The sequence below is a fragment of the Schistocerca gregaria genome, chromosome 2 (assembly GCF_023897955.1).
Source record: "Schistocerca gregaria isolate iqSchGreg1 chromosome 2, iqSchGreg1.2, whole genome shotgun sequence".
Lineage (NCBI taxonomy): Eukaryota > Metazoa > Arthropoda > Insecta > Orthoptera > Acrididae > Schistocerca > Schistocerca gregaria.
In genome coordinates this window covers 502147942-502169270 of record NC_064921.1, presented here as the reverse complement: position 1 = coordinate 502169270, position 21329 = coordinate 502147942, and the positions used below count along the sequence as shown (strand labels likewise).

Sequence of the window (21329 nt, the reverse complement as noted above, 5' to 3'; positions counted from 1 at the left end):
GTAACAAAAGACGAATCCGCGTAAGCCGTGCTTCAGGAGATGTGTTGTTACAGGAAGAGCATGCAGCAATTCCTCTACCATAACATTAACAAATCTAGTAATAAACTTGCTGACCCCTTGAAGATATGGGATATAGGCCAGTAAAGAAAGACTACTCTGAATATAATGTGTAACCTATAATTGGCCACTTTTACACGATTAAAAGAAAAACGGAACTGTACCTAAATTCGCATTGTATAGATCACGGCACCGTGAATGGTAGGAGACATATAGTTACATTAACTTCTTTCCAAATGCTTAGGAGAAGGAATATGTTCTTAGACTTCAACAAAAATTCACTATCAGCATCTTATGAAGATATCCCTACCCCTGATGGGCAACAATTTTCTTATAGTTATTTATTATTTTTTAAAGACTATTTCCGTGACTTTCTTGTGCTTACTAACAATCGTGCCACAAATTGCACAGACACCCAACGTCCTCTTAAACTTGTTTTGCGTTTCTAGTCCTTGTCTCCCCCCTATACGTCCCCCTATACTCCTCGTCCTCGCTCCAATTTAACTATTTCTGAATGTCGTAGCATATGTCTCACTAATCTGTTACCCCTTGAGGCAAGGGACTTCCGTAGAATCTTTTCCTCATGTAATGAATTTAGTCCTTCTTCATGTAGTGCAAGACCCGTAACCCTACCCCCGATTCCTTAAACGATCGAAATCTCAAGTGTAAAACAGATTCAAACATCTGATTACCTTACAAATGAGTTAATGCCTTAAATATTTAATGTTAAACAAGTAAGACTCATATGGATAGAGGCGAAAAACCCTAATTTTATCGCATGAACAACGAAAATGTCGTAAAGGATAAACGATATCAGTTTCATTATTTCGTGCGACTGGAGGCAAAAATTTATAGAAAGTTATGAAATTATGTTTAAAGTTTGTTGTGGCTATCGTTATCAACTTGCGCTCCTCTTTAAGAAGACGTAATTTTTCCCTAGCGTCAATGTTTATGTCGTACAGTGATATAATTTTTGCAGGTATATTCAGAAGTATATACGGGTGCAGCCTGGAAAATGTGTTGCGAAAAGAGTAGTAAAGAAGAATTGAATCAAAACTCCTTAATTGATGCTACAATTTTGCTGCACGAATGGCGAAAAGAGAGTAAGAGATAAACTTTTTTCGTTTCATTATTTTGGGGGAGGTGTCAGCAAGGTTTTAAATTATGCCTAAAGTTTCTTGCAAGTATCTAAGTGCCCTTATTTTCAAGCACTGGATGAATACCATTACGGTAATTCGCACTCCAAGAGTTAAGCTGTCTCGAGACGTATGCACAGTTTCTACGTACCTATAATGCTTGTCTTATTGTGTTAAACCTTTAACATTATGTTGTACCTCCTTAGGAGTAGATTACCTCAGCATTTTAGATTTTTAAATTTGCTTAATAATTATATGAAATACTGAAAATCGGTTTTCTTGTGCTTGGAAGCCACTAAGTAGGCAACTATTTGGTGATACAGATATATAGATGATGTAGCTAAACAACTTTTCGGTGAGACAGATCTATCAATATAATTTTTAACACTCCCCGTTAGCTCAACAATTGAAAGGCTTCCAATTTATTCTTCTCAGAATTTCCAAAGAACAACGTACCACTCCCATGAAATGTTGCTTCCAGAGGTATATTTTGAGGAACTAAAAGTCGTTTCCATTTTAAGATCTGGTTCCAGCACAGCTCTTTTCTTGACGAAAGTTTTCTTCATCTGTTTACTTCTGATGCCTTGCTGGCCACCCTTTATAATGTTTCACTTCTTTCATGCATGTATCGTTTACAGCTTCGTTGTTATCGAGGCGTTACCTTCCACTGCTATTCCCCTCGTCGATTTTACTTCGTTCATGCTTAAGGCCGGCCGAAGCGGCCGTGCGGATCTAGGCGCTGCAGTCTGGAACCACGAGACCGCTACGGTCGCAGATTCGAATCCTGCCTCAGGTATGGATGTGTGTGATGCCCTTAGGTTAGTTAGGTTTAACTAGTTCTAAGTTCTAGGGGACTAATGACCTCAGAAGTTGAGTCCCATAGTGCTGAGAGCCATTTGAACCATGCTTAAGGCATATACTGCGCTCAGTAAGCGGTCTGTTTCTTTGAACAGATGCTCTAAGGCTCCCTTGCAACCGCCTAGAATGTCAAGCAGCATACTAGTACCAGAAACTTTCTGATACTTCAGTCACTGCAGAAGGTTCGGTTTCTGTGAATACCGTTATCCTTCTGGATATCCATCTGCGAAAACGACCTATATACTAATGTCTCTTGTCAATAGAGAGCTGTTCCCATAGAAAAATTTCCAAGATCTAACTGAATCTATGTATGCGATAGCACACTGGAGAGAGTTACACCATTCTTTTAGCACTGGCGTGACAGGGCCAAAATCCGCTGATTATATGTGTGTGGAAAACGTTCTAAGTGCCATATCTGACGTTTGACAGAAGAATGACAAAACCGTATACCTCTGTTAGTACGTACCTGATTTGTATCCAAAAAGGAAAAAAAGAAGATATTCCGATACCACAGAATTATACTGTTTTCAGCATCTCCATAGCCCGCATCTCGTGGTCGTGCGGTAGCGTTCTCGCTTCCCACGCCCGGGTTCCCGGGATCGATTCCCGGCGGGGTCAGAGATTTTCTCTGCCTCGTGATGGCTGGGTGTTGTGTGATGTCCTTAGGTTAGTTAGTTAGGTTTAAGTAGTTCTAAGTTCTAGGGAACTGATGACCATAGATGTTAAGTCCCATAGTGCTCAGAGCCATTTGAACCGCATCTCCATAAAAAATGCAGGGACGAACTAGAAAATCAATACTTTTATTAAGAGCGTTCTAAAAGCCATACCACAAATCTGACTGGTTCTAAGAGCCAGTAGGAAAGTTCTTACAAACTATTCCATACCAAGAAGAAAACAGCAACTAGCCACCGTCAATAATACTATTTTTCACACAAATAGTGCCGTTACCGGTTTCAAACTTACAGGTTCAACTTCAGAGGGCAATATTACATTTGTTATTGTTTACATTAGTTGTTGCAAGAAACTGCCAATAATAAATGTAAACAGCAACAAATGTAATATAAACGTGAAAGGCGTCTCAGAAGAAAAAAAAAATTATTCATATGGCTCTGAACACTATGGGACTTAACTTCTGAGGTCATCAGTCCTCTAGAACTTAGAACTACTTAAACCTTACTAACCTAAGGACATCACACACACCCATGCCCGAGGCAGGATTCGAACCTGCGACCGTAGGAGTCCCGCGGTTCCGGACTGCAGCGCCAGAACCGCACGGCCACCGCGGCCAGCAGAACAGGAGTCAGAGGGACACCTTCCAAAAGAGATGCTAAGGGACGAGGCGACAAAACACCATCCGAGGAGCTGACTTTTTGCATCAAGGTCTGTCTAAGCATTTAATTACTGCCTAAAATTTTGTAATAGGAAATGACTTGTCTTACCAAAATAAGATTGCAGTGGGAGAGCGAGTATAATATACGGGGTGATCAAAAAGTCAGTATAAATTTGAAAACTTAATAAACCACGGAATAATGTAGATAGAGAGGTAAAAATTGACACACATGCTTGGAATGACAAAGGGTTTTATTAGAACCAAAAAAATACGAAAGTTCAAAAAATGTCCGACAGATGGCGCTGGACAGCAAAACGTCGATAACTGCGCATGACAATCGTGTACAAAAAAAGCTGTAATCAGTCAGAGAATCAGATGCCCAGCAGTCGCAACTTATTGACGTTACCTGAAAAGGCGCTTTTAGTGAAGCTGTATTATCAGAATGGGCAATGTGCTAGTTCAGCGTTACGATCCTATCGCCATAGGAAGGGGATTCGAACTGGTAAAGGTCCGTTGACAAAGGCAGCTGTGGCGAGAATGATTTCGGTTGTTCAGACTACGGCCCCGTAGCGGCCGACCGAGGACAAGGCGTAATGCTGCTGAGACAGTTCAGGAAGAAATGGAGACTGTAGCGGGTTCGTCTATGCACGGGGAAGCCAGCGCTCGTGCAGTCGAACGTCGCACCGGCATTCCATACACTACTGTTTGTTTAGCACTTAGGCGTTCCCTCCGATGCTATCCGTAAAAAATCCATCGGCATCATGAAATGTTACCTGGCGATTTAGTGAAGCGGCGGGCATTTGCGGTGTGGGCGTTTGAAATGATGGCGGAAGATGATTGGTTGAGTAACATGTTCTGAACTGACGAAGCTCATTTCACGCTCCGAGAGTCTGTCAACGCCCACAACTGCAGAATTTTGGCTACCGAAAGTCCTAGAACTGTCGTTGAAACTCCATTGCACGACGAGAAAGTCACGGTATGGGCTTGGATTTACCAAATCTACCGTTATCGGGCATTTTTTCTTCAAGGAAATGCGTGATTCTGGTATTGTAACTGCTACTGTGACGGGTGAGATGTACGCCAATATGTTACAGAATCGCATCATCCTCAGCCTGGCTGATAAACCCCTGCTGGAACGTACGATGTTTATGCAGGATGGCGCTCCACCCCATATTGCTAGACACGTGAAAGATCTCATGCGCGCGTCGTTTGGTGATGATCATGTGCTCAGCCGCCACTTTCGTCATGCTTGGCCTCCCAGGTCCCCAGACCTCAGTCCATGCAATTATTGGCTTTGGGATTACCTGAAGTCGCAAGCGTATCGTGATCGACCGACATCTCTAGAGATGCTGAAAGACAACATCCGACGGCAATGCCTCACTGCCGCTGCCGCTGTTCACAATATTATTCCTCGACTTTACTTTGTTATGCTAATTATTGCTATTCTGATCAGATGAGGCGCCATCTGTCGGACATTTTGTGAACTTTTGTAATTTTTTTTTTTTTGTTCTAATGAAATCCCATGTCATTCCAAGCATGTGTGTCAAATTGTACCCCTCTATCTACATTATTCGGTGATTTATTCAGTTTTCTAATTTATACTTACTTTTTGATCACCCGGTATAAATGCATGAAGTCTTATTGCAGAGATGCGAGAAGGGGTAAGGAGTGGAATTAATTTTCTTGCTGCTTCTCAGCTGCATCAGTCAACTGGTTAAGGATAAATACACTGGGTGTGCAAGGAAGGAGGCTGGTTGTCTAGGAGTGATCGTCGGTCGGCATTTGCAAGATCTGCTGCCATTCGGTAAGCTAAAGAACGCAGAGGAAAAATGGGGGAAGACGAGAAGAAAAGAGATCTTCTAGCCAGGGGTGGCAAGGAGGAAGATTTATCACTTTGTTCCGGATGAGAAAACTTCATTATAGGTCCATAGCGCCCGGCTTACAGATGATGAGCCGCACTCATTTTTTCGGCTAACACCGCAGTCATTCCCTGGCTCCGATTGTATGAGGTATCGTAAGCATATGTAGCACTGTCGAACGATATTTCGTTGGAACGTTAGTGATACAACGAGAGTCGCCGCGACGAGGTTCGCCGCTGATGGCGAAAGGGCGTCGGGCGTACGTGCGAGCAGGGGCCGCGCTCGCTTTTTACACTATTTGTGGAAGCGGAGTCATTGTCCAAACAAAGGTGCGGGTGATCGAACCAATAAGCGAGTGCCGCCCCCTCCGGCGCCCCCCACCCACCGGCCGCGGTCCGCGCCTCGCCGCGCCGCGCCGCGCCGCGCCACACGCCACACGTCTTCGGCGGCCGTCCAGTACGTCATCCGCTCACAGACACAGCTGCGACACCGACTCCGCTCGCGGCACCACACAGGTACAGCAAGCACCACGCCGCCGCCGCCGCTGCTGCCTCCTGGTCCGCTCTCCGCAGACGTTACGCTTCTGTCCTCCGCCTCGCGTTAACCTGCTATTCTCTACGGAACAAATAACCGTTTTCATACGTAAATAATTGCTCTTATAATGTGTCTTGAATTCGGTCACCAACGTGCAGAACACGCTCTGTCTAAGGAAAATTTTTACCATACCTGATCTCAGACTCACGCTTTCCTGGCTTCCGCGAACTGTGTCAGAACTCGTCTGTTCACCTGACTCAAATTTGCGCTGATTCACCTGTGGTTTCCAAACACCACTATCAGGCTTCCTCCCTCGAGATATGCGGTACATCACTACTGTGGGGCCGCGCGGGATTAGCCGAGCGGTCTGGGGCGCTGCAGTCCTGGACTGTGCGGCTGATCCCGGCGGAGGTTTGAGTCCTCCCGCAGGCATGGGTGTGTGTGTTTGTCCTCAGCATAATTTAGGTTAAGTAGTGTGTAAGCTTAGGGACTGATGGCCTTAGCAGTTAAGTCCTATATGATTTGGCACACACTTGAACATTCTTGAACTACAGTGGGTAGGGAACGGCCGTGACTTACCCTCCCGCAAGAGATATGCACGAGTGTAGAATGAAGTAAATGCACTTGTACTAGCGTTTGAGAATCGTAGGTAGAAACAGGTGGCAGTGAAAATTATAGTTAGACCTGGAGGTGTTCTCAGATAGATTAGTAGATTTCAAATCCTATATTAATTTTATCTCTCGCGGTGAGTATAATGTAACACCGTTTCTCCACAAGCCAATTTCGACAGCCAATGATACTATCTTAGTGTTTTTCCTTTCCTGCTTCTCTCATTATAAATATGTGTCGTTTTTACGATCGCACTAGCATATTATTCTGTACAAAAACTGCAATCGCTGCTACCGTTCCCAGCTCATTTCGTATTTCATGTATTTTTTTTGTCTATTAAAAATGTCCCGAAAACTGTAGGCCTATTTCAAAAACTAGTAGCTTATTCATCTACATAAATAGTTTTTGAAATAAATTGTTAAAGCGACTGCTGGTGAAGAGCTGGAAACGATGGCTCTAGTCCACGAATGACACAGATTTTTTTTATTCAAGCCATACTGCGGGTTCTGCGCTTCTGAAAGGTTGGCATTATTTCATGTTATTGATTCTTCATCCATTTTTCCCTGTCATCCACACATTTCAGTGCTAAACATTCTGTTCATTTCATCCTAAGTACAGCGTGTCCTTCCTGACGAGAACAGCTCAAATATTTCACAAACGGCTCAATAGGTCGTAAAAAATTGCTGAACACTTCTACTGACATGTTTGTTAAAGTTTTAGAATAGCTGACGACTTTGATGTGAGATTTTTAAATGTTAGCATCGAATGCTTTCATGCAAAAATTACCGGAAGTACAATGATTTGAGGATTTTTCATGTTGTCAGTGATACTTCTCGCAAATTTTCTGAACGTCAGTGTCAGTGCGTCAGTCTGATCCCATTTATGCGACGTTTACACCCGGGCAGAGATGCACATTTGCTGTGTTGCCAGCTTTTATCCTCATACTTGCAACATTATTATGCCACTTTGCAAAAATAACTTACTTTACAAAAATTTTTTCGCTGCACTATTCTTTTCAAGACAAATAAAGAATTTCCCTCCATTAGATATGCCCTTGCATAACCTTAAAGCTTCACGAACTGGTTGATCAATCACTATATAACAGCTCATGCGTAAAATCGCATGCATGCTGAAAATGCTGTTCATGTTCCGTTCTTTGTTTGAACAGATGTAGCGTGCTTTTTCGCCTGAGTTTGTTCCGTAATGCAAAAGGAGACAGAATTATGATGCAGTATAAAATAATATAGTAATGGGCCGAAGTTTTCAGCATTTTACAATTAGATGATGCTGTTGTTGCTCACCGCTGAAATGCATCTTCCGAAACATATTTTCTTACGTTAATAAATTTAGCGGCAATGATTCTTTAGATGTAAAACGTAGCTTAAATATTCTATTCGTAATATTTTATATTTGTATCTGATACACAGTTGATTCTCCTTGTTGCTGAATACTAGCCGGCTCTCTTTGGTTGTATAAAGTCCATTTTGTCTGTCGATACTATTTGTGTACTTCTGTGATACATTGGAGGTAATTCCACAAATTGGAAGGCTGAATACTTACGTCATCTAAAGTGTCTTCCGTGACATTTCAAATTTCACTAGAGACCTCTTCCGCAAACACTAAAGAATGCACTGCCCAAACAAAAGTTCAGAAGCGTAGACGGTATCCGTCTGTTTGTGTGCTCCTGGGCGTCACTTCGATAATCAACTCCACGCTGCCACACAGGTGCGTGGGGCAGGAACAGGCGCTCAAGATTAGATACTACGCACCTGCCAGCGCACTATCAACGCAAAAATTTTATCCAGAGGGATTGTCGAGTCTGTATACTTGTTTCAGTGTCACTTTTACAACAGTTTGATAACTATATATATTTTTTCATACTAATGTCCACTCGAAAATTGTTGCCTATTGTGTAGAGGGTTCGAAATGACCTTTGGTGCAGTTTTCGACCTCCTGTCTTACGGTATGTAGCAAGCACTCACTTCCCTCACATGTCCCTAGTATCAGATGAGTTTAGCAAAGAAAGGCTGGCTGAGAGGCGCTGAGATTACATAAACTCCAAGCCACGCAGCTGAGTGTATTTACGTCGTAAATCTTACCTTCAGTATTTTCTTATTATTAAGAATGAGGAGTAAGACTAAATTTGCTTACTAACTGATTTCTTTACACAAGCCTTCCATTTGGTCGCCATTTTGGCGGACTGTATGACTGACGTCATATGTGTATCTGTGTTTGTCTTCTTAACGACGCTGAGAGCGTCAGCACATGGCCCACTATTTAAAACACAAGATCGTTTCCAGTAGGCTGTTATTTTAAAATAATGCAGCTAGCCCAATCACACCTGAAAATGACGTGCAGCTGCATCGTAGAAATTTTGTGCAGTTAGAACAATACCGTGCGACGGAAGCCCCGACAATTTTCAAACATTTATTATGTCAGGAAAGTCTCACACCACACTATATTTAATTATTAAGCTAGCTTAGAGCGTAGCTCATTATAAGCTGCAAATGTGGATACAACATACTTGTAAAACAGAAATCACATGCCGTGCACGGTTACGGTAGCACAGACGTCACTGTACACGATCTCGTTAACAGGTAACCAAAACCACACACACACATAGAGACAGTTTGCTGTTCCACAACATGTAACCACATCTACTTGAGAAATAACACCGCTTGAAACAAGTCAGTAGAGATTAATAAAGCACGATTTTAGAATAACAGCTTTGTGGAAAGAATGCTGTTCTTTAGACTTATCGAGGACATGGTGTTCGCCGAGGAAAATGTGAAGATAACCTACTCTTGGATAGCATCAAGCGAGTCACCGAACTTCATTTTCCCAGCGTTCGAAAGAACAGCCACAAATAATGTGACATCGCCTCACTGCATGAGCCGCAGCAAACAGGTTTCGAACTGAATCCAGGGCAGTGGCACAAGGCCTTTTCTAAGAGCTTCCAGGTGCCTTTGCTCTCTCGAAGATATTATTTCACGATTAGCGTCAGATGAATTTGTTACAAATGCAGCCGTCTCCGCATCTCAGAAGCCAACCTTGTTGATCATCTCATTTTCCCGCGTGTGGTCATCGGACTGTGATAGCTTCTCGAACTTTCATGCTCCAGTTCCGTTTATTCCAATGTAATACTTACAGTCCTCATCTTCTCTTCAGTACTGCTCTGTGTACACTTGTTATTAGTATGTTTGCTTCTAAAAGTCCTGTGTTGTAATTGATATTCATGTCATGCTCTACAATTTAAGTAATAACAAACGTAATGTTTTGCCTTAAACCGTTTTAAAGATGGTCCATGACTGAAACCAGTAGATATTTGAGTTTGAAATAAAAGTGATCCCTCCGAGCTGTGTGTACTTTATTATTGTCTTCCGCCATCTGTTCAAATCCGTGTTCTTAACGAGCTGAAACCACTAAAGTCCGTAATATCCTAAATCGAATTCTCTTTCATGTTTATTGATTCCTTGTCTTATATCTTAATGTTACTCCACAGTGCAGCTGCTAGTTTTCGTGTTTCGTCACTTTTATTTTCACTTATTTTTCCCGGTAATTCCACATACTTTGCATCATATGTACTTATACTTTCAACCATTATACAACTCCTGGTATTCTTATTGCATCGTTACTTCCCTGCACTCTATGTAGTTGTTTTATTGCTCTCCTACCGTGATCAACTCTGTTCTGCTTCAGTGTCTCCTTATTTGCTATTGACACTCTTGACTAATTGTGTAATTTACTACATTTTATTATTTCTTGATCTGTACGTTATTAATTACCATCGACACCAACTACGACGTATTCTGTCTTGCTAGCAAACCCCCAATAAACATTTCTTTTAATTTTCATGGCATACGATGTACATCGTCTCCATCTGTTGCTAGGATCTCATGATCGTTGGCTAATTTTAGTTGGTAGACAGTACTTTCTCCAGAAGTTATTCGAAAATCATGATATTTCTTCCTACAGTTGCACAGAGCATGCTGCACATAGATCATGTAATGTTAGGCATTACAACATCCTTGCCTTAATCTCTTAGTGACTTACTTAGTTTCACTAAGTTCTTTCCTCACGCTGATATGTGCTGGGATGTTTTTGTATGTATTCTGTACAAGTGTTTTGAGCAGGCAGATTAAATGATTTGGCTTCATAAAGCTGGACAACATTTGATTTGTGGTGAAAACCAAAACTACGTTTTCCATTGAGAGTGAAACGCACCATGCGGTATTTTAGTTTGGATCACCAGATACGAACAACAAAAGCGGAATGTAAAATATGAAATGTGTCAGAAAGGGAACTTGAACGACAGACGCCCAGTATAACTAAAGAATAGCTTGCTGCTGTCTTGACACCATCATCTCATGTAGCTGTTGCTGTATATCGCCGATTCTCCAACGCTAGACTTTCTACTCCATATTTATATCTGCACCATTTATAAACGATTGAAAAATCAAAGCAAAATTTCGTTCCGGTAGTTATGAGGAGCTAACAAGCACTAGCCAACTGTCAAATTAAAAGAAAAAAGGTCATTGTTGTAAACGTAGCTACATGAATAACAAATTGAAAAATGTATCACCGCAACAGCATAAATTTACTGGTTCAATTACAACAAAAGCGTGAAGGAAGCAGCAGCCAAAATGTCGCTATTATTGTGCTTTAGGTTGATGGGAGACACACTCTAAGTTTTTGTCTTGAAAGTTATATGTCATTTTCGCGAAGGAAGTCTAAATGGCACAATTACTTTGATTACAGCAGAAATGCTGGTTTTTTGCAAGTAAATGTTATCACTATTACCAATTACTTCTTTAGTGTTCTTTCTATCTACATCTATATGAATACTCTGCAAATCACATTTAAGCGTCTGGCAGAGGGTTCATAGAACAACCTTTACAATTCCCTGTTATTCCAATTTCGTATAGCGCGCGGAAAGAACGAACACCTATATCTTTCCGTACGAGGTCTGATTTCCCTTATTTTATCATAGTGATCGTTTTTCCATTTGTAGGTCGGAGTCAACAAAATATTTTTCGCATTTTCAGGAGAAAGTTGATGATTGAAACTTCGTGAGGAGATTCCGCAGCAACGAAAGACGCCTTTGTTTTAATGATGTCCGCCCCACATCCTGTATCATTTCAATGACACTCTCTCCCCTATTTCCCGATAATACAAAAGGTGCTGTCCTTTGAACTTTTTCGATGTACTCCATCAATCCTATCTAGTAAGGATCCCATATCGTGCAGTAGTATTCTAAAAGAAGACGAACAAGAGTAGTGTAGACAGTCTCCTTATTAGATCTGTTACATTTTCTTAGTGTCCCTATACGAATGCTTCCTAATCTAGTGGTGCAACTGTTCCCAATGATTATTAATAAGATCCTAGCACAGATTTCGTTGATTTCAGTGTATGGAACTGAAAAAATAATTTGTGGTACAAAAGTAAAATCGATTATTCACGCTCATTAGCCGTCTAGAGAAATCAACTGATCTCTGCTACCTGGTAAGCACTCTATAGATGTCTGTAATAACTACTAAAGTGATGAGTAGCGTGTTAACTACGCTGAATCTGAAGTTATCTTATGCCGCTGAAAATTTTAAGTGAGTGAAAGATGACAGAACTTCGCTATTTCTGAGTAGCACAATTAGCTGGGAGAGCAGTGATACCCGACGGATCAACGTTTGATTTCGTTTATACGGGGATTATCCGAAGGTATGGGAACACCAAAACCACAACACATTACCATGCCTTAGACAGTTTAGGAAACCCGTTGGCATACAAAACGATTCAAGTCGTCTAGGAATGGATAAATACAGGTTCCGAATGATTTTCAATAGTTCCTACAAAATAGCTGGAATTTCAGGTAACGATGATGGAAATGGATAGCGATCACACAGAGATCTCTCCAAAGCAGACCACAAATGCTCAACGATATTGAGATTTGGTGACTGTGGTGTGTCGGGTAGATGCTACAACTCATCCTCGTGGTCACAAAACCAATCCTGGGCAATGCTAACTGCGTGACCAGGAGCCCTCTCGCCTTGGAACGCAGTAACATCATTTTAGGACAATTCTTGTACAGTGAGATTTAGCTGATTAGCGAAAATGGCCACATAATCCTTAGCAATGAAATAACCTTGCAGAGTAACCGTGGCCACTATGGGATGCCACGACATGGCTCCCCAAATCATTACCGAGCCTTTGTAATGTTTTACTCTTGGGACGTAAAGTCGGACAGAAGTTGGAAACAGTGCGAAAAAGGTTCCTCCGACCTGATGACATTCTTCCAATGCTTCAAAGCCCAGGTTTTACGGCTTCGGCAGAGCATATTCTTCTTTTAGGCATTTGCATCACTGATGAGTAGTTTTGGAATTTCACCTTGCCCTGTAATTCGCCGCTTATGGAGGTCCCTTGGTGGTTTGGTGCTGCCAGGATTCATGAGCGCGGTATTCAGTTGTGCAGTGATTTTTGCAACTGTTTTCCTCCATTTTTCGTCACAGTCCTTTTCAGTAACAGTCTTTCACAGTTACTCAACACATAATTTAGTCCGCAATGTGACTTAGCGGATGCAGGTCTTCTGCTTTCCCTACACGTGGTATAAATTTTTCAAATGGTGCCTCTTCAAACACCGAACACTTCGGTATCCTTGGTTACGGAAGCCGCCACCATACGAGCACCAATAGTTTACACATGTTCGAATTCATTTAGCTCAGAAATAATGCACACACTACTACAAAGAGTGGTGTCCTGTCCACTGAACTTGCAGCGTATTGAGGACATCGTGCAGATGTAGTTCGTGGTCAAATACAACAGCGCAGGCTGAAAGTTTGGCTGTTGTTGTTGTGATCTTCAGTCCTGAGGCTGGTTTGATGCAGCTCTCCATGCTACTCTATCCTGTGAAAGCTTCTTCATCTCCCAGTACCTGTCGCAACCTGTACATACTTGTGAATCTGCTTAGTGTATTCATCACTTGGTCTCCCTCTACGATTTTTACCCACCAAGGTGCCCTCCAATATTAAATTGGTGATCCCTTGATGCCTCAGAACATGTCCTACCAACCGATCCCTTCTTCTAGTCAAGTTGTGCCACAAACTCCTCTTCTCCCCAATTTTATTCAGTACCTCCTCATTTGTTATGTGATCTACCCATCTAATCTTCAGCATTCTTGTGTAGCACATTTCGAAAGCTTCTATTCTCTTCTTGTCTAAACTATTTATCATCCACGTTTCACTTCCATACATGGCTACACTCCATACAAATACTTTTAGAAACGACTTCCTCACAATTAAATCTATACTCGATGTTAGCAAATTTCTCTTCTTCAGAAACACCTTCCTTGCCATTCCTAGTCTACATTTTATATCATCTCTACTTCTACCGTCATCAGCTATTTTGTTCCCCAAATAGAAAAACCCCTTCACTACTTTAAGTGTCTCACTTCCTAATCTAATTCCCTCATGATCACCCGACTTAATTCGACTACATTCCATTATCCTCGTTTTGCTTTTGTTGATGTTTATCTTATATCCTCCTTTCAAGACATTGTCCATTCCGTTCAACTGCTCTTGCAAGTCCTTTCTGTCTCTGACAGAATTACAATGTCAGGTTTCCCTAGCATCTGCATTTATGTTCAAGTACGCATTTCTCAAGGCGTTTCCCTATTTTTGTTCAACTTCTGTAAGTCTAGCACGACGGCCATAGTCCAGTCTTCTTACCAACAAGAAACCACTTTTATCCGTGTGTTCTCGGTAAGTAAGCCTGAAGTGTTATCGTCTCACACAGTAATAACATTCGCGCAGAATATCATTGTTTCTACTGCCATAGGCAGTGAACAAATGAAATAACAAAATCCAGAACCGGTGTATCCACTGCGGCAAGGCCGTTGCCGGTGCTCCAGTAGAGAAAATATTAATTGGTATACAATCTCAATAAGTTTCCCAAACACGAGATTTTGATATAACATGCAAAATATAAGAGAACTCCCAAGCAACACTTAATTACAGGGACAGTAGAACATAATGACTCACATTTACTTCACACAGATGTTCAGCAGTAAGCGTTGGATGTTTTACACCAAGGACTGGTTGTAGGAAGAAAGTAATCCACATCATGACTGTTCGATTACATTAATTACTATGAAGATTACATTTCGTTTACCTTTGTTCCACCTCTTGCATTCGTACACCGATAAAGCTGCCTCCCCCTCCGCATTCACGTCTCTCTTTTAATTCTGACATACTCGTGCTGAAAAAACGAACAAGGTGGCACAGTGGCGAGACTCTGTACCCGTAATCGACAAGACGGCAGTTCATATCCCGGCCATCCATACTTAGGTTTTCCGTGCTCTTCGTAAATCGGTTATGAAGAATTCCGTGATAGTTTCTCTGAAAGAGCGCAGTTCATTTCCCTCCCCAACCTTTCCCAAAACGAGCTGCTGTTTCGACTCTGAATGCAAGGTCTTCGACGGTACATTAAACCCAAATCTTCCCTCCCTCAAGCTGAAACGAGATGGTTATTTTTGAGTGTTCTGATGTTACAAATTCTTGCATTCTTAGTTATAGCAAAAATTTTCTGGACATCCTTGCAAGTAGTAATCGGCCATTCTTTGATGGAATGTTTTCTTGTCTAGAAGAATATGCGGTGCGGGACTTAACGAAACGCTCGTGAAATTACAGTACTAAAAGTAAATGGAAAAATACTCAACAAAACTGAGAATGTAGTGTGTAGTTTTTGCTAAATATTCCATGCCAGCGAATGTTACATCGTTGACTGGCAGCATTTCAACATGCTTGATTTTTTTTTTGTCTTAGTCGAATTTTGGTTATGAGTCGTCATAATTGTAACACTCCTAGAGTGTTCTCTTGATATTTATGACTGTAGTGATAGCAGACTTGTGCTGTTATACATCTACGAACATACTCCGCAAGCCACAGTATACTGCCTGGCGGAAGGTACCTTGTACTGCTAATAGCCACTCCCTCTCGTGTTCACTCGCAAACAGAGCAAGAGAAAAACGACTGTCTGTGTGCCGCTGTACGAGCCCGAAATTTCTCTTATCTTCATGGTCCTTACGACAAACGTACTTTGGCGGCAGAAGAAACGTTCTCTACAGTCATCGCTGAATGCTAGTTCTATAAATTTTCTCAATAGTGTTCCAGTGAAAAAAGGTCGCCTTACCTCCAGGGATCCCCATTTGAGTTTCCGGAGCATCTCCGTAATATTTGAGCATTGTTCGAACTTACGGTAACAAATCTAGCTGCCCCACTCTGTATTGCTTCTATGCCTTCCTTTTATCCGACCTGGTGGGGATTCCAAACACTCGAGCAGTATTCGATATTGGGTGGCACTAGTCTATTCGTGGTCTCCTTTACAGATGATTCACTCTTACCCAACATTCTCCTAATAAACGGAAGTCGACAATTCGCCTTCCCTATTACAGTCCTTGCATGCCTGTTCCATTTCATATCGCTTTGCAACGTTACGCCTAGATGTTTAACCGAAGTGACTGTCAAGCACCATACTACCAATGCCGTATTCGAACATAACGAGATGGTTTTGCCTATTGATCCGCATTAATTTCCATGTTTCTACATCTAAAACTAGCTATCTGTCATCAGAAGCAATTCAGAAATTCAGTAAGCAGACATAAATGTCTTACGGAGCGCTACTAAATATATATAGACATATAGATAAAGGCTTCACAAAGGTCAATCGCAGTGATGTTGCTTCTTTACCATTACCGAATAATGAGGTTTGTTTTAACAGGATAAATTTACAATATTGTTTCCTATGACAAAGTTTTTGTGGCTAGATGTTACACATACTTCAGGTTCTCATAATTAATAGCCGACTTATACCTTGTTTGTTGCATTTGATGATGGTGACTGAGCTTCATCGAAACTAATTATGTAAGGTTTCTGTAATTTACTGCTACTATGGCTTGACTACTGCACTGAAGTCAAATAAATTTGAAAAAACTAGAAATTTTGTCTAAATCATTTTCTATCCTCGTACAACTACTCAGCTTCTTTACGTTCGTGGCCAGTACATCACAGCATCATCAACAAACAGCATAAGATTGCCGCTCACCCTGTCCGCCATATCATGTATGTATATAGAGAATAAGAGTGGTGCTATCACCCCTACCTGGTGCAATTCTGACGACATCGTTGTCTCTGATGATACTCGCCGCCGAGGACAACATGCTGGGTCCTATTACTTGACACGTATTCGAGACACTTACATATCTGGGTACCCATTCCATGTACTCTTACATTCGTTAACAGCGGTAATTCGTATCAAACGCTATGCGGAAATGTACTAATGTGGACTCTGTCTGTTGCCTTTCATACACGGTTCGTTGGATATCATGTGAGAGGAGCGTAAGCTAAGTTTAGCAAGCGCGATGTTTCTATTACCATGCTGATCCGTGGAAAAAAACTTTTCCGTCTCAAAATAATTTAGTATATTCGAATCGAGAATATATACAGGAACTCTGCAGCAAACCGATGTTAAGGCTATTGGTATGTAATTTTGCGGGTCGGTCCTTTTAGCCTTGTTATATACAGGAGACTTCCCGCGAGAGCTTCTCGATAAATGCAAGCTAAGTAAGGGACCAGTGCTATAGAGTACTTTCTGTAAAACCGAGTTGGGATTACATCTGGACCTGGTGACTTATTTGTTTTCAGCTTTTTCAGTTGCATCTCTACGTCTGAGATACATATTACTATCTCCTCGATACGGAGGCTGTGCGACGGTCAAACGACGGTATGTTTGTACGATTCTCCTGCATGGATGATTTTTTAAACAGGAAATTTAAAACTTCAGCTTTTCTATTGCTATTCTCTACTGGCACGGACGTGAATGAGGGACTGGATGGAAGCCTTCGACCCGCTCAGTGGTTTCACGTAGGAGCAGAATTTTCTCAGCTTCTCTGCAAGATCTTTCGCCAGGATATGACTGTGGTAGTTGTTGTATGCTTTATATATTGATTTTTTTAGAGACGCACGAATCTCTACTAACCTTTGCCTGTCGTTTTTGCGCGTTATCTTTTGAACCGTGAGTGTAATAGTCTGTGCTCTCTCGGAAATTTCGATTTTTGTTATTAATCGGCTGTGGGCCCTTTCAGTCCTTTATCCACTTACTCAGCACACACTTCTCCAGAGAACGGTTTAGGATCCGTTCAATGGTTGCCCATAATTCCTTTACGTCCATCATACTGCTCCGCTCTTGTTTGCATGTTAGCTCGAATCCGATCTCTAACGCCTACTAACACAATTTACTGATCTTTCTCTAGGACTATGGACTGCTGTCATGCACAGTTTTCCTGTGGTGTTGTAGTTGTTATCAGTTTCGTGGCATTTGAAGCGGATCTCGATGGCACTCGAGATTGAAGTTATCTGAAAACTTATGAAGAGTACTACCTTCCCAGCTGTTAATAAATACTGTTAAGCCTCCTTCCACTTAAATAACATATTTTTTTTATTGCTTCATCCTCTCTTAATAGTCATCTGTATGTAAAGTGTTGCATTAATGGCGATGGAAACAATGAGAAAACTGAAATAGTTTCCGTTTACATTCTATCATTGCAAGCTAGTTAGTGTATCGAATGTTTTACTGGTGTTGCGTAACTCTGCCCGTGCAGTTATTGAAACTGTGATCTTTATTTGCCGCTCATATATTTATTGTTCAATATATACAACTAATATCCCTCTTCTCTTAAGTAACCATGAGCAAAACGGGAATGAGTGTTGTAGTGTTAACATATTATCGGAAATGTCATTGCTTGCCTCTTAGTTTCCAGCGAAAGAGCTTATTACGGGGCTTCGATCAGTTACCAATTTATCAAATATATATGTAGTATAAAATAAAGGTAGGTTTTTACATTATTTTTAATGTTTATGTACAGCATACAAATCACAAAACTAACTATTTTACAAAATCACTATAGCTTGATTAGAAGCCATATATTTCTCACATTGGTTCAAAAATTAACAAAAAGTTTTGCGCGAATCCAACCATGTGCAAGCAACACAAATTTCTCTGCGGAAGGAACATGATAATATCAGAACAACATACAAATTACATATATTGGGTTCGAACTTTATGAAAACGGTCTACATGGATTTAGAAAACATCGTCCATGCGAAAAACAACTACCTCTTTATTCACATGAAGTGCTGAGTGCTATTGACAAGGGATTTCAAATCGATTAGGTATTTCTGGATTTTCGGAAGACTTCTGACACTGTACCACACAACGGGCTCGTAGTGAAATTGCGTGTTTATGGAATATTGTCTCAGTTATGTGACTGGATTTGTGATTTCCTGTTAGAGAGGTCGCAGTTCATAGTAACTGACGGAAAGTCATCGAGTAAAACGGGACTGATTTCTGGCGTTCCCCAAGATAGTGTTGCAGGCCCTTTGCTGTTACTTATGTATATAAACGATTTTGGAGGCAATCTGAGTAGCAGTCTTCGGTTGTTTGCAGATGATGCTGCCGTTTATCGACTAATAAAGTCATCAGAAGATCAAAACAAACTACAGAACGATTTAGAAAAGATATCTGAACGGTGCGACAAGTGGCAGTTGACACTAAATAACGAAAAGTGTGAGGTCATCCACATGAGTGCTAAAAGGAACTCGTTAAACTTCGGTTACACGATAAATCAGTCTAATCTAAAAGCCGCAAATTCAACTAAATATCTAGGTATTACAATTACGAACTACTTAAGATGGAAGGAACATACAGAAAATGTTGTGGGGAAAGCTAACCATAGAATGCGTTTTATTGGCAGGACACTTAGAAAATGTAACAGACCTACTAAGGCTACTGCCTACACTACGCTTGTCCGTCCTCTTTTAGAACACTGCTGCGCGATGTGGGATCCTTACCAGATAGGACTGACGGAGTACATCGAAAAAGTTCAAAGAAGTGCAGCAAGTTTCGTATTATCGTGAAATATGGGAGAGAATATCACAGAAGTGATACAGGATGTGGGCTGGAAATAATTAAAAGAAAGGCGTTTTTCGTTGCGACAGAATCGTCTCATGAAATTACAATCACCAACTTTCTCGTTGTCGTTGCAAAAATGTTTTAGGTCAGAATTAAGTATGAAAGAGACTGGGCATCCCACTTAATGTAAAATACAGTTATTGGCTAAATGTCTTAGTTTTTATTAAATCGTACAAAGATATAATGCTTTTTTTTTAATTGGTGAAGAGTGTTGCAGAGTTCGTTGTGTTTGGCTAAATTTAAACTTAAGTATCGTCGACGAACAAGGTGGGGCACTGTTTAAAACAGTGGAATCGTACTAGGGTGGACAGCAGTTTAAATATCGTCCGATCATTCACATTTAAGTTCCCTAAACCTAAAAAAAAAAAAAAAAAAAAAATGGCTCTGAGCACTCTGGGACTTAACATGTGAGGTCATCAGTCCCCTAGAACTTAGCACTACTTAAACCTAACTAACCTAAGGACATCACACACATTCATGCCCGAGGCAGGATTCGAACCTGCGACCGTAGCGGTCACGCGGTTCCAGACTGAAGCGCCTAGAACAGCACGGCCACAACGGCCGCCCCCTAAATCTCTTAAGACATGTGATAAAATGGCTGCTTTGTAAAGGACACAGCCGAATTCCTCCCTTAATCTGTCCCGACCCGAGTTTATACTGCGCCTGTGATGACCGCGTCGTCGACTGCAATTAAGACCTAATCGTCTATCCTTCGTTAACTATGTAAGGGACTGTAAACAATCAGCCTAGCAACCGTGAAGAGTAAGAATTTTACACTAATATCGGCCACTTTCGATTGCAAATATACCACACCAGAAATCGTCATTTTTTGTGCACTGATGGGGCAAAAGCTCGAGAAGGTGCAACTGTCATTCACACACAAAAAATTTAGTACTCTTCAACCTCCGAGTTGCAAGTGAACTGATTTACAATATATGCTGTGTGGTCCTGTTCCATTGATTGTCACTTGTTGAGAGGTGTTTCCAAAGTTTCGTTGCCCATCAGAATTAGTTCAGCAAATATTTTGACACAAATACAGATGAAGGGTGAAGAGAATTGCCACCAATTGTGAAAATTAATTTCTATTAGATACTTTGTTTTATTTTCTGCCTAGAGTTCGTTTACTCAAGCAATTTATAAGCTCCAAGATGAAAACCAATCAGGCTTCCAACATCGCAATACAAAATCAGCTTAAATAAAATTGACAGACGACCTGAAATTAGCACTGACAGACAAGAGGCTACCGTCAAGCGCTTTTTTAAATTTTAGCAGAGCTTATGATATTATTGACTTCGACATTTCGGTTACAGCTCAGAATCCTAACTTTCTCACCAAGTGCAGTGCAATGGTTTCGATCATACGTGATATCTCGCCACCAACGCGTCAAGTCTTGGAACAGAAAGTAGCAATGGAGACAGGCGTCGTCGTCAGTTGTGTCTCACTGTGAATATCACGAAGACATCCACAGCCACTTGAATGAAAAACCTGACAACTTGACGTCAGATATGGAGATTGTTAATTCTTGGTGGCTCAGTGAGCAAGTTCCAGAAACAAATCCAGTGGTCTGGGGTTTCATCCTCAGTCGATTCTGATGTTTTTTATGTCATTCATACTTTCTTTCACCTCTGGAAATGATTTAATAGTTCGAGATATGACAAATTGCAAAATTGCACCATGGTTCCTAGTCCACGTAAAAATGTATGTCTCGAATAACTGGCTGAGTCTAGCCACAAGAAAGGTTGTATGCAAACAAGAGCATGCCATCTCCTATGGTACCGCAGTGTTGAAGTCAACCTTATGGTTTACGGAAGCTATACCCTTAGCAATCTAGCATTTAGAATTCGTATGTTGTAGTAGAACAAATACTGTTAGGGCACACCTATAGTGGTAATGTCGTCCGGCTGTGCACTTCTTGGATGATACCTGCGTAAA

At 41.2% G+C, this 21329-nt stretch overlaps 1 protein-coding gene across 3 annotated transcripts in view; it reads left to right on the top strand.

Moving 5' to 3' along the window:
• Positions 1-21329, top strand: part of LOC126328451 (box A-binding factor-like) — a 219331-nt gene that overhangs the window by 67330 nt on the left and 130672 nt on the right. The window contains exon 1 of one of the 3 annotated variants that reach the window (XM_049996037.1): positions 5668-5755. The exons of the other annotated variants lie outside the window; for them this stretch is intronic. The gene's annotated coding sequence lies outside the window, so the exon portion shown is untranslated. Of the gene's footprint in view, positions 1-5667; positions 5756-21329 lie in introns of those variants that run through there. 3 annotated transcript variants of the gene reach the window in all.